Raw genomic sequence first — 14,039 nt, 5'->3', positions numbered from 1 at the left:
TTTTTTTGGTCCGGTCGTGGGGCCTGAACTCTGGGGCTGGGCGCTGTCCCTCAGCTCTTCAGCTCAAGGCTAGTGCTCTACCACTTGAGCCACAGCTCCACTTCTGGTTTTTTTCTTTTTTGCTTATGTGTTGCTGAGGAATCGAACCCAGGGCCTCATGCATGCAAGGCAAGCGCTCTATGCAAGGTAAGCGCTCCACCACTGAGCCACCTTTCCAGCCCAAGTTGAGTATTTTTTAAATCTTTTCTACTTCCTGTGTCTTCCATCAACCCACATCTTTCCTGATGCAGGTGACTGGATTGATAAGAGTGATAGATGAGATGTAATCAAAAGCCATTACTAAAACCTACTGAGCTTAAGGTGAAGTATAAATGGAAATTACCTAAAAATAAAGAGCTCTCAAGTGGGATTTTCCATGCTTTTCCTAGTGCTTTCCTTGAGTTCCTGTGGTTGCCTGGGGCAGTTAGTTCAAGCATTGATTGGATGAAGCCATGCTGGTAGCCAGCTTGAAAATTCCATCAGCTAAAACACCTAGATTGCCCAGTGGACTAAAACCTACCTCTAGGAGTTTTGAGCAAGGTACAGATGAAAATTATTTATAATTTTAGTAATATCTTACTGAAGACCATCTTCATCAACTACGAAGAATCTATATTAAGTCTTTTGGAAATTGGTAATTAAAAGAATGAAAAAGTCAAAGCAAGTAACTTAGATTATGTGACAAAATAAGCTATTGTGAAGTATTTCAGCGTAGGCTGAGTCTGCCACTGAGTAGCCGGGATGATTAGAAGTGGAGAGCACTGGAACTACTGCGTCACCATCACTTAATAGCATTTTACCTCCAGCAAATCCTTGAATGTTCCTGCATGTGTCCTCATCTGTAAAATGGAAGCAAGCTTTCATGGGATGGATTATCAGGAAGATGTATTCAATACATGCAAAGCACTCAGAATCCCTCAGTAATAAATACTGCTAATCAAATCTAGGGAGGACAAAAGGAAAAACTTGTTTAAACAGACATTTGGTGAAGACTTTACCTTCAACAAACCCAGTGGAAAATCCTGTCCTCCAGGAGCTTACTGTCTAGAGAAAGGAAGGAAGGAAGAAAAGTAGCAACTCGGGAGTGCCTTAGCCCTGCTGTGTCCTAGGCCCTGTGCCAGGGGTTTCCACGCATTGTCTCTTTCGTCCCCAAAATAGCATGTGAAATATGACTCCATTCTTCACTCCTCTTAATTTTCCTTCACCATAGCAAGTTTATGAGCTAATCAATTTGTATAGAGAAAAGGGTTGTTTTGGCCACAGCTTTTGAAGTTCCAGGCTGTGATCCAAGAGACTCATTGCTTTTGCATCTTGGGAAGGGCAGTGGTGTAGAACTACTCACCTCCTTGCAAGCAGCAAAGAAGGAATTCCAGGCATTCCTATAGCACTACCCCATTCCTGAACATGCCCCCAATAACCTAAAGACCTTCCATGTTCTACTGAGAGATCTAAGAACACCACACAGGGAACCAGCCTTTTGCACAGTAGGCCAATGGGGAACATAAACGATCCAAACTGTAGCAACACCTTACATCATTCTTAAAAATATAAATAAGGAAACTAGCCCAGAAACTAAGTAACTTGTCCAAACACACAGAGTGTGGAAATTAGTATATGACTTCAACATCTAGGGTGAACTCTGCGATCTCCTTTCTTGCATTGGCGTGAAGTATATAAACTTAAATCTATAACAAGATAAAGAGCAAAGGAAAGAAGTTCAGGCTGTTGAGTAAAGATCAGTACATCAGTAAAGGTGTTATAGAGGAAGAGGTGTTTAAGATTGATACTTCAAGGATGAGAAACGTTTTGGTCATTGGAGAAACTTGTAGGCAAGAAAAGAGTCTGAGTAAATATCTGTGCATGATTAAAAAAAAAAAAGCTGTGTATGATAAGCTAGGTTTGGTGGTGCTTTCCTGGAACCCCCAACATTATTAAAGCATGTGAATTCAACATTAGCCTGGACTATGTAGTAATGAAGGTCTCAAAAAAAATGGTGTGTGTGACAGATACCCATTTTATATATCACCAGCATCTACACCCCAAATTCTTAAGGTGGGCTTCCAGTTCTCAGAGGAGATGATGCCACATAGATGAGTGTTGGCATGCTACCTCTCAGGTATTATACAGGCAAAGGACAGATAAAGGGAGAAATGTGTACCAGTTAGAAAATAGAAGGGTTGGGCCCAGGCATGTCTGGGAGCACCAGTAATTCTGTGTACCTGGAGAGGATCAGTGAAGAAGGGGTCAGGTCATTAGTGATTTTATATATGTTACAATAATGGGGGTGGGGAATTCCTTTTAATTTTAGTTGTAAGATAGTTGAGGTCACTTAAGGACCAAACAGGAACAACTAGGAGAGAATTGGTAGGTTCTCTTATGGAAGCATACATTGGAGGGCCAGAAAGGAGCTAAGGGTAGGAAAGAAAAGAATCAGAACCCAAGGGGAGAGTTCCGACAAGGAAGCTTTTCTGTATAGTGTGACTAGTACAGGGCAGAAGATGAGGATTCACAAGAGGTTTATTCTTAGTAAACAGGAAGTCTTTGAAGACTTAAAAAATGGGGGTGGGGGAAGGAAGGTATTGTATAAAGTCAAATTACAAGGATTTGAAAGTCTGGACTTGAGAAGAATGGAAGCGTAGAGTATTTTGATGTATTGGTGAGAAGGGGACAAAGGTGTAGGGTAGAATATGGTGGCAGGAGGGGCAAGCAGATGTGAAGGAAGGCTGTGTTTGAAAAAAGAGCAAAGCACAGACCTGCAAGATGATGTCTACCTACGTGGTGAGGTCATCCATTAAAAGAGAAGAAAGACAGCTGGAGTAGAGGAAGATCCATTCAGTCGCCCTAAAGGGAGGTGCTCACTTGTAATAAATTACAGCATTGTTACGGAGCTTTTTGTGTGCACAGCTGAGCTTGAGTGAGAGGCCTGAAGTGGATCTTACCCCACTGGAACTGGAGATGCAGAAGATGGTAACTGGGAAAGCAAGAATGTGGTAAAGTTCCTAGAGCTGGGGACTACCACAGCTGTTCTGGGCGAGTTCTGTCAACTAGTTGCATTCATGGAAATGATGGCCTCAGGATCAAAGTAGGGACAAGAGGCAAAAGTCCCAGTTGCTGGAAAGCAAAGGCAAGGACAGAGAACACAAGATAAAACACAGCAGCCTTCATCACCATTTCCTCAGAGAAACCTGAGAATGCAGACCGCACAATTTACACAGCCAAGTCCAGAAGCAAACCTTCATGAGGGGCGTTGATAAGGAGCAGACTTGTAAAGTCATTGAAGAAAAATGAAGGAAGTAGGCTGAGAGTGTTATCCCTGCACCTAACCCATGGTAGGCATGAGTGGTTGTAGCTTTAGGAACAGGTGTAATATTTTAAAAAAGCTGTCAGGTTGCCATGCAATCAGGGTAAGAGAGGGTCTGAGCCACACTAGTGAAGAAAGAAAAAACCCATCAAGATTCAGAGGTGGCCATGGTGGTACACACCTCAGGAGGTGGGTGCAGAAGGATCGCAGGTTCACAGCTAGCATTGGCTACATCATGGAACCTTTTTTTCCAACATAAACAGGAAAACCATCCAACAGAACGTGGGTCTGAAAAGGAAGAAACGGGTCTGGGAAGAAAGCCAGGAAGGACCGCAACATCTATCAGTTGATGGACAATGAATTAAGACAGCAATGAAAGTCAGGTGGCCTCTTCCTTCAGAGGCTGGCAGAGCTTGATATTCTTTCTTTTTTTTTTTTTTAAGACATTGATCTTCTTTGGAGATTTCCTATTCCTGAGCTTTTGGAAGGATTTTGAAGCATTTCTTGCTCAGTTCACAGAGGGTGAGATACTTTAGAGACAGAAGTAGGAACAAGAAAGAGGAAAACAGGTGTAGGAGGAGAAAATGAGGTAGGTGAAACTCTGATTAAGAGCTCCCAGGCTCTGTACGGTCTCTTGTCTTTCTCATACTTCAGGTTGTGGACTAGTTGCTTCTACAAATACGACATGTCATTAATCATATCCAGGATATGCACACACCCAGCAAGAAGAATGAACATAAGGCAGTGAGATCACAGACGAGCAGGGGAGAGAGGTGGTGGCAGACAAGTTCATCTGAGCAGGACACACCTTCTCAGTGCTCATTGGGTTTCTAGCAGCACAACGTACCCACCACCAGCTCTGGAAACCACAGGCTTAGAACATTTGGAATACTAGTAGTCATTTCGAATGAGGGTTTTTGTTTTGTTCTGTTTTGTTTTTTGGTCAGTCATGGGGCTTGAACTCAGAGCCTGGGTTCTGTCCCTCAGCTCTTTTTGCTCAAGGCTATCTAGTATTCTACCACTTAGATTCAAACTGCCACTTCCAGTTTTCTGGTGGTTAATTGGAGATAAGTCTCACAGACTTTCCTGTCCCGGCTGGCTTTGAACTGTGATCCTCAGATCTCAGCCTCCTGAGTAGTGGGTTACAGGTGTAAGCCACTGGCAACTGGCTAGAACAGGAGGTATTTCTTAAAATACTGTTTTATTTATTGCCAATAATGTATTCTACTTGCAGGACTTCTAAAAAAAGAAATAATTTTCCAGGCAGTTTTTAACTCCGATTCACAGTGTGGGGCACCACAGAGGTTCTAGTTCCTTCAGCCTGCAGTTTCCAAGTAGCAGAATGGAAAAGAAAAAAAAATGTCTTTGGAGATAGGAAATCCCAGGGGCATCAACGGAACAGAAAGGGCCATAATCCATTTCATGTAAATAGAATATGATAATTAAAAGGGAAGGAACTCTCTGTTTCAAAGCATGAGAGTGATTTCTCAAAGGGGTACTTTGTGAAAAACTGCAAATTTATAAATTTCCTTTCTTGATTAAAAAGGCAAAAAAAAAAAAAGTAATCTAGCTCTTCTGATCGCCAAAACACAGGCTTTAGGTTCTAAAAAGGAAAAGGGAACAGTAAATTGTATTGGACCTCCTGGTCACTCCACGACTATATTTTCATCTTTCCATTGGTCTTGGTCAGGCAGAGACTAAAGGACTCTGACTTTGTTTCCACGCCATCAATTTGCAGTTTCATTGTCCCTGTGATGGTAAAGAATGCACTGGAATCAGGCAGAGGCTTGCTTTTATGTCGGCTCCGCCCCTTTCTGGCTGCCGCAGCTTCAGTTTTCTTACCTACAAAATGGAGAAACAAAATACCTGCTCAAAGGCCATCCTGGTTGAAGACCATCCTGTTACTGGTGTAAGATACTTTAAATAGTTGGCCCAGACCCACACAGCATTTACTAGTGTTTATAGTGGCTTGACTCTGGTGACAATGAACTAGAAGGATTCATAACCACAGGCCCAGTGGTAAGAAAACCCCATTGTAAGAAATAACCCGAAGGGAGGGATGGGAAACAGTGCTTTTGCTAACTTGTGCTTTCAGAGTGCTAATATCTATCTTCACTTACATTACTTCCTACATCTGCTTCCTGATTTAGAGTAGTGACTTGTTAGGTCATCTTTGTGATTTTAGTATAGTTGTAGGAGGGTGTGGCTCAGTGGTAAAGCACTGGGATAGGTCGAAGGAGGGAGGGAGAGAGGAAGGTAGAGAAGGAAGGAAGGAAGGAAGGAGGAAGGAAGGAAGGTAGTTCTGAAATAATTGCTTGATCCTGGGTTATTCTACCTTAACTAAATGCCACACCTAATCTGAGACCTATGGCTCCGACCCTGGCCTCAGGACTCAAACAGCTCTTCAGTTCTAAGTCATCTGCTGGAAGGAAGACCAGGGGTCCTTCACCCCACTGAGAATTTCCACCTGGTGTATGTCTTCACCACATCGCAGGTCATTCTCTTTCCGTGTAGTTTCACATCTGCAGTTCTGTTTATCCCTTTGTAGGCAAGGATTTATTTTGGTAGTGTAATTTTATCTCCTCTGGTCAGGACATGGAAGTCTTCTATTCTACTTCTGGAAGTGTGTGATCTGTAATTGGGTGAACTGGCAGCCACTTTGCCCTGGGCGTCTGCCTAAATACACAGCACATTCTACCGTCACCAGTCATTGTATATTAATAACTCGCTTGTATCTAGTAAGATCCATTAACTCATGTCCCTACAAATTTTCCTACCCCACCCGTGCACGTTCCTAAATATATTTAGAAACTTCAATTAGCTTAGGTCCTTTATAGGACCTAAGGAGACAAGATAAGCCAAATTAGCATTTATAAGTTGTGTAATTCCACAAGCATAAGGCATTAAAGGTAACATCACTAAGATATTTCTTTGAAGTTAATCCCATGCGGCAGTAAAACACTTTAAAGTCAGAGCTGGTGAGACTCAAGTTCTAATGAGTTAGGATGTTCATCTCTCTTTGAGGGTGGGGCGGTATTTATTATTCCAGACTTCAGTTTCTATCACTTAGGATATTGGAAGCAGGCTCAAGTAAAGGACACAGAGAAGGCTTTGAGACCAAGATCTGCATTCAAATCCTGACTCGATTTCTTCCCTGCGTGGTTTCTATAAAGTTATCTGTATTCCTTGAGGTCAAATTTTTCTCTGCAGAATGGGAGAAGACCTATTCTCAAGTGCTGTTGACCATTTGACCATACCTGTCACTGACTTGGCGACTTATTAAATAAGGAGCAGTTCCTATTGCAATATTTGGTTATGATGATGTGGTGTGACCGTACACATGCATGCATGCACACATGTATGTATGTATGTATGTATATGATAACTGAGGTTTGAATTCTTATCCTCTTGCTTGCTAGACAGGCTTTCCTACTAATGAACTACACCATTCCTGATTTTTGCTTATTGCTTTGTAAATAGGGTTTCACCTAGTACCAGGTATTCAGGCTTCCTGCTAGCTAGGATAACAGGCACCCACCACTGTGTCTAGCTCCACATGGAGAAGGGATCTCGTGAACTTTTTTTCTGGCCTGGGTCAGCCTAAATTGTAGTCCCAATAATCTCAGCTTCCCGTGCATATTTATTTAATATCAATATATATTTATTTGAAAATTTACTGTAAATAAAGCTTAAAAGCATTAAAGTTGCCTGGTATGAAAGTTTGACTTCAATAAACTCATGAAAAAAAAAGTTTTAATCAAGAAAATGGAACCTATTCTAATTCCCTCAGAAAACAGGAAAATGAATTTTCAGCTAAAAAAAAAATCTATGTCAATACTATAGAGGACCAGTAAATACTGATTTAAGGACTTCATCTGTCATTTTCCATGAAAATAATGAGTCCAGTTTTCCCTACTTTTGCACCACAAGCTGATTACTATATATTACACATTGGGAATTATTTTAAATACATCCTTGTACTTTGATGACTATAATTCCCAAGTTTTTGCTCATAAGCCAAAACTGGTATCATTAATCATTAAATATTCTCACAAAAATTAATGTAAAAATTTCAGTGTTTCTTTAATGGAATAACAGATTAGAATATTTCATTTAACACTGTAGTGGGTTCCTAAGGCTTTTTCCTGACTGCCCTTCTTTTTTCTATCTATCAACCCTTCCAGGTGACCTCCAGTTTCCAATTGACCCCATTGCCTCATAGATGTCTTTCAGGTACCACTGAACTCCAGATGCAACTTCAGCCAGAGCATTTCTCAGAAACATCTTACCTATCATCAGTCTCCTCACAGGTGTCAAACTGAACATGGGCAGTCATGATTACCATGTTATTCCCTATTCACTACACACATTGAACCATCCTTGAATTGCTTGGATGAAAACAATTGATCCTGCTATATGCTCTTTTGAACTGGTTTGCAAGGATTTTATTGAGAACTTTTGTGTCAATGTTCATTGACAAGATTTGTCAATACTTTGATTTTTCTGTTGTCTGTCTGGTTTTGGAAGAAGGATAATGCTAGCTTCATAGAATGAATTTGATAGTATTCCTTTTCTATTTCATGGAAGAGTTTGAGGAGTATTGGTGTTCATCTTTGAAGATCTAGAATTTGGCTGTAAATCCATTTGGCCCTGGGCTTTTTGCTGAAAGATATATCACTACTGCTTCAATTTCATTCCTTGTTAAAGCTCTAAATGATTTATACCCTTTTAGTTCAGTTTATTATACCAACCATACCTAAAATTTATCCATTTTGTCTAGATTTTCTACCTTGAGTATAGCTTTTCAAAGTAATTTCCCATGATCCTTTGGATTTCTTTGGTATCTGTTGTGGTATTTCCTTTTTCATCTCTACATTTTATTTATTCAAGTCTCTTCTATGGGTCAAATTAACTGGATTTTATCAATCTTATTTTTTCAACAAACGCACTTTTTATTTTATTGATATTTGTCTAGTGTTTATTTGGTCTCCAACTCATTAATTTCTGCCCTAATTTTTCCCCATCTACTCAGTTTTTGGTTTAGATGGTTCCTGTATTTCTAGAAGTTTGAGTTGCATCATAAGGCTGTTTTAAGTGTTTCCTTTTTTATAGGCATCATGGCTATGAATTTTCCTCTCAATACTGCCTTTGCTCTTTTCTAGGAGTTCTGGTGGTATATCTTTTCTATTAGTTTCTAGGAAATTTTTTTATTTCTCCCTTTATTTCTGTCATTTATCAGTGCATTATTATGTGTTCATGTGTTTGAATATTTTCTTTAGTACCTTTTGCTGTTGAACTCTAGCTTAATTCCATATGGAGAAATAGAATACACAGAGTTACTTCAGTTTTCTTCTATTTTCTCCAACTTTCTGTATGCTCTAGGATATGATCTGTTGAGAAGAGTATGTATTATGCAGCTATTGGGTTAAATACTTTGTAGCTTTCTCTTCATTCCATTTGGTCTATGGTGCCATTTAATTCTAAGGTGTCTGTTGATTTTTTTTGTTTGAGTGGTTTATTTATTGGTGAGAGTAATGTATTGAAGTTTCTCACTATTGTACTGTGGTCTATCAGCACATAATTCTAGAAGTGTTTGTTTAATAAATTTAGATGTATATAAACTAACAACTCTTAATTTCTCTTCCTGGATCAATCCTATTATTAATATGAATTGCCATTGTCTCCTTTGACTGATTTTAGCTTGCATGCTATTTTATCATATAAGTATGGCTACTCTTGCTTGCTTTTAGGATCCATTTACTTGAAAGATCTTTTCCCATCTTTTCACCCTTAATGTGTTTGTCTATGTCAGTGAAATGTGTTTATTGTAGGCCACAAATAGTTCAATTTTGCTTTCTGATGCAAGTTGCCATTTTATGTCTTTTGTTTGGAGAATCGAGCGCATTGACATTTAACATTTAACACCACCATTGAGAAATATGCCATATTTCTTGTCACTTTGTTCTTTTTATGGTGTGTGCTTCCTCTCCCTGCTCTGCTAATCAGTTCTAGAATGGCTTTTTTTCCCTGTATTTTATTTTCTTCTTCTGTGGGTGGCATTCCCTTAACCATCTTTTCGCGGTGCTGGTTTAGTAGTTAGGAATGCCTTTAACTTTTGGTTATGTTTTTCTCGATTATTTTGATGGGGATTTTTTTTTCCTGGATAAAGAAGCTAGGTTGGCGATTGTTGTCATTAATGGATTGTCTTTCCATGCCTTCCTTGCATTTAATGTCTATGTCAAGAAAAATGTTTATTCTAGTGGGCTTGCCATTGTAAGTTACCATTTTCTTCTCCTTTGCAGTTTGCAATAATCTATATATTTAATGTTTTTATTATAATGTGTCTAGGGGTGTTTCTTTGTCTCTGTCAACATAGATAACATTCTTTTTTGAGGCTGGGGAAGTTTTCTACCATTATTTTGTTGAGAAGGTTGTCCATGCCATTAGTTGTTTTTTTTGTTTTTAATTTCCTTCTTCCTCATCTAACCCCATAATTTGTAAGTCTGATCTTTTGGTAGAGTCTAAGAAGTCTTGTAATTCCGTTGATATCTTTTAAAAGTGTTTTTTCAATGTCTTTGGATTTTGGGTCTACTTCTACTGCTTTACTAAACTTCAGCTTTTAATATTTATGTTTTTAACTTTTTCTGTTGTATTATCTGTGTTTTGGGTTGAGTTTTTTTTTATTTGGGCAACTGGGCTATTCATTTCCAGGATTTTGATTATTTTTTTTCAAGGTTTCCATCTCAAAATTTTATTAAATTATTTTTATATTCTGCATTACCTTCATTTAGCTATGTTTGTATTCTCTTGTTTTTCTTTTAATTACTTTTATTCAGATGCTCCTTGAATTTGTCTAGTTTATTAAACTTTCCCCCCTTTACCATCCTTATCATTGTTTTATTGAATTCACTCCTGATACTTTATTTTTATTTTTGTCAGTCGTGGGGCCTGAACTCAGGGTCTGGGCGCTGTCCCTCAGCTCTTCAGCTCAAGGCGAGTGTTCCACCACTTGAGCCCCAGCACTACTTCTGGCTTTTTCTTTTTTTTTCTTATTTATTTATTTATTTACATTTTCTTTTTTTTTTATTGTGAAAATACTGTACAGAGGGGACTTCTGGCTTTTTCTCCTTATGTGGTGCTGAGGAAATGAACTCATGCATGCCAGGCAAGCACTCTACCACTGAACCACTTTCCCAGCCCCTTAGACTTTCTTCCTCTTCACTCTCAATGCTTCTTTTATTGTTATTAGTTTTTGGAGGGAGACATGTTACCTTTTTTATTCATCAACTTTGTGATCCTTTGCTAGGACTTACCTTGTGGAGTCTTGGATTTCTGAGATTTTACCATCCTACTTACTTTCAGTCAGGGTTTCTTGTGGCTTCACCAAGATGGGGTGATGGCTCTATGGTGGTGTATGGATTGGCAGGATGAGTTTCAGGTGACAAATAATCTATTTCAGACTATGACAAATACCTAAGGGAAGCAACTTTAAAAGAGGAAGATTATTTCGCCTCACAGCTTCAGAGGTTTCAGTCCATAGTCAACTGGATCTGCTGCTTTTGACCTGAAGTGAAACAGAACATCGTGGCAGCAGGACAGATGCTGCTCTCCTCATGACAGTCATGAAACAGCACAGGAAGAGCACAGGAAGGGGAGGGCAAGATCCAGTCCCTAAAGACACAGACCTACTTCCTCCAGGTAGGTCCCATCTCCTAAGGTGTCCAAAATATCAACACAACCTGGGGACCAAGGCTTCAACACAAGAGCCAGTGGTGAGCATTTTAGATGCAAACCAAAACAAAATCTTAGTCAATAAACAATACTATGGTGATGTCCTAGTCAAAGTCTCCCACACTGCTTGTTGCCGTTGGAATCCAAGACTATATCTCACTCATCTTAGGACCATCAGTGCTACTCCAAGGCTCAGAGGCATTCAGCCACGTTTGAACTCACTCAAGGTCTGCAGTGGTACATGGATACTCCATAAATTACTATTTTGAGTCTGTTGGGTTTTTTAATCTTGTTAGAATTAAATAGAGACTGTTCACACAGTTGCACATGAGTGTTCAATCTGAACTTTCTTTCTTTGGGATTCTTAGATTTAACTTCTCTAGTACTATTTAACAAAAACACAGGTGATATGTGAAGGTAGGTAACTGTGTACATTATATGAGATGATTATTTGATCCAGGGTATTTATGACCATAACTTTGTTAATGGGGTTTCCAAAAGACTAGAGGATGTGACTTGGTCTGGCTCACAGTTAAACGGAGTGAGCCCCACCTCCAGGCATAAGACAGACCTGGAGGGTCCAAGGGGTTCATGTAGCCCATACACTCCTCTTGCATTGTCTGTATTTGTTGTTAGGGCCAAGGGTTGAGATCCTGAGAGGACATGTGAAATGTTCTCATGTAACCAAGGTTTATTTTCCCTGAAAAAGTGGTGAAGATGGGTCCAAGGCTTGTGTAAAATTCTGAAAAAATCTGTAACCAAGAAAGCCTAAAAGTAAGCCCAATATTCACCCTCTTCCTCTTTCAAAGAAGCCTTTGTCCACAGTCTCATAGCACATGAACACAGATCTATAGATAGAACTCGGTCTTCAAGGATCTTTTCACTGCTTAGCTGTGCCCTTGTCACATCGCAGAGCCTGATACCTCTGTCAGTGCCACTGAAAAGGCTTCATAATTTGGACGTGGCATTTCATTTGTCCCAAGTTAAATGTATTATCAAAGGGTACTAATGCTAAATAACATGCTTATTACACATGAGCTCTGTTTCACATCAGATTATATAACAAATTATGTACTGTGATAATTCCATTTTCTCCCCGACACCACTTTGGGCACACTTTTGGATTCCTTTTAAATTTGTACACCAGGTGAGAATGCAAACTTTATAACAAAATTACTGAGCTGTGTTTGAGCTTCTCAAATTGCAATTTCATAGACTTTCGGTTTCTAAAGTAGTGATAACTTGCAGGATTCATACATGAGCCGAAGTATATCATTCTTTTAAAGGGATTGTGTGTTTTATTACTTGCTTTACCTTGCAGGAAATGACAATCCGAAGTTCCCTGGAAATTAAGTTGCCACCCTGATTTTATGCTTATGGAGAGATAGGCACCCCTGCTTCTTGCTTTGGCTCAACACCGAAATGTAAGCTGAGAATTTCTGTTGCCCATGAAATACGGCTATCTTTGGAGCTATGCCTTGGTACAGTTGCTGATGGTGGTGATAAGAGCAGTTAAATCATACTGAGGAGAACAGGAAGTTCATCCCAGATTGCGTCACCTACAGTGATTCTGTTGCCAGTGATTGATGGCTGGGGAGGTCTCAAAAGAGAGGTGGCTATCCCAGACAGAGGCCTCTATCCAGTGTCCCAGATTCTTGTCAGCATGGAGAAAGAATTTAGAGGCAGATAAAGTAAGGAGTTAGAAAAGCTTTATGACAGTGTGAAAATACATACATGAGGAGTGTTAGTGTAGGTGTATGGGTAGACATGAACAGGAAGGAGGAAGTGCCTGGACTATATTCCATTTCCCTTCAGGGATGCAGAATCATAAAACCCTACACCCTCAACCAATAATTGTCCTAGTGGCCGCCATACACTCTATAGCTTACTCATTTCTCTGCTGGTGTGCCCCCATGAGGGAGTAATGCCTGATGGAATTTCCACTGGAATTACAAAAAGGGACAGGAGCAAAGAAGATCAAGTGTGCAAGCATATGACTCCCTCACTTGGGTAGCTGATGTGAACTTTCAGACCATTTGGGCAGGGGTCATAAAGAGAGGACCTTAGGCTCATACCACCTAGCAATCCTACCCTATTGGATAAAACCCCAAGCCTCAAGAGCTTTCACACAATTACCTCACACCCAACTGCCCACCTCACCCCTCAAGTGTACTGTCAAACAGTTGACTCCTGTCCAACTGCTGCCTCCTGTCTTGAGCTGTGCTCATATACTCTTTGCTATCTCTCTACTCTTCATGGTTCTTTTACTGCACCTGATATCAAGCAATATGCCTAAGATAGAGGAACATCTGGAAAATCTCACCCCGGTAACAGGGTGAACATGGACACTTTCAAGAGAACATTCTCAAGTTGTCCCCACAAGGATTGGATGGCTTGTCTGATGGGCAAGCTTAATGAATGGAGAGCTAAGTCAGGGGAAAAGTGAGAACTTTGGGAATAGGACATTGATTTTGTTCTTATATGAGATTTTTTAATTGTATCGTGGTGGAAGATACATGATGGGACTAGCCAATTCCGCAAAGCCAATGATATGGAGATGCTATTATAAGGAAGTGAAGGACAGTGGTCATCTTTGTGGGTCGTGGTGGTTTCAATGAGTTTGCGATGCTCTTGTTTTTCACTGGTTGGGCAGTCACATGATCTCGTGTTTTAGTGCAGCTCTGTGATCACATTCCTCAGGCACTTGCCTCTTTCCCTGTGTTGTACAGCCGGCCTCAATCCCACTTACTTGATTTTACCTCTAAAAAGATCTCACTTGCCCTCATGGGATCAGGAAGGGAGAAAAAAACTGCCAACTGCTGAAGGAGACATCTGACTATTATTATAAGAGAACAAACTAGGGCCGAGGGCATCTGTCCACGCTCTCTAGGGACTTCTTACAAAACAGATGTTTTGAAGAAAGGCTGGAAGGAGAGAAGAGCATTATGCAAATAGAGTAAAACATTAG

The sequence above is a fragment of the Dipodomys ordii genome, unplaced genomic scaffold (assembly GCF_000151885.1).
Source record: "Dipodomys ordii isolate 6190 unplaced genomic scaffold, Dord_2.0 Scaffold119, whole genome shotgun sequence".
Lineage (NCBI taxonomy): Eukaryota > Metazoa > Chordata > Mammalia > Rodentia > Heteromyidae > Dipodomys > Dipodomys ordii.
This window is presented reverse-complemented; position numbering follows the sequence as displayed.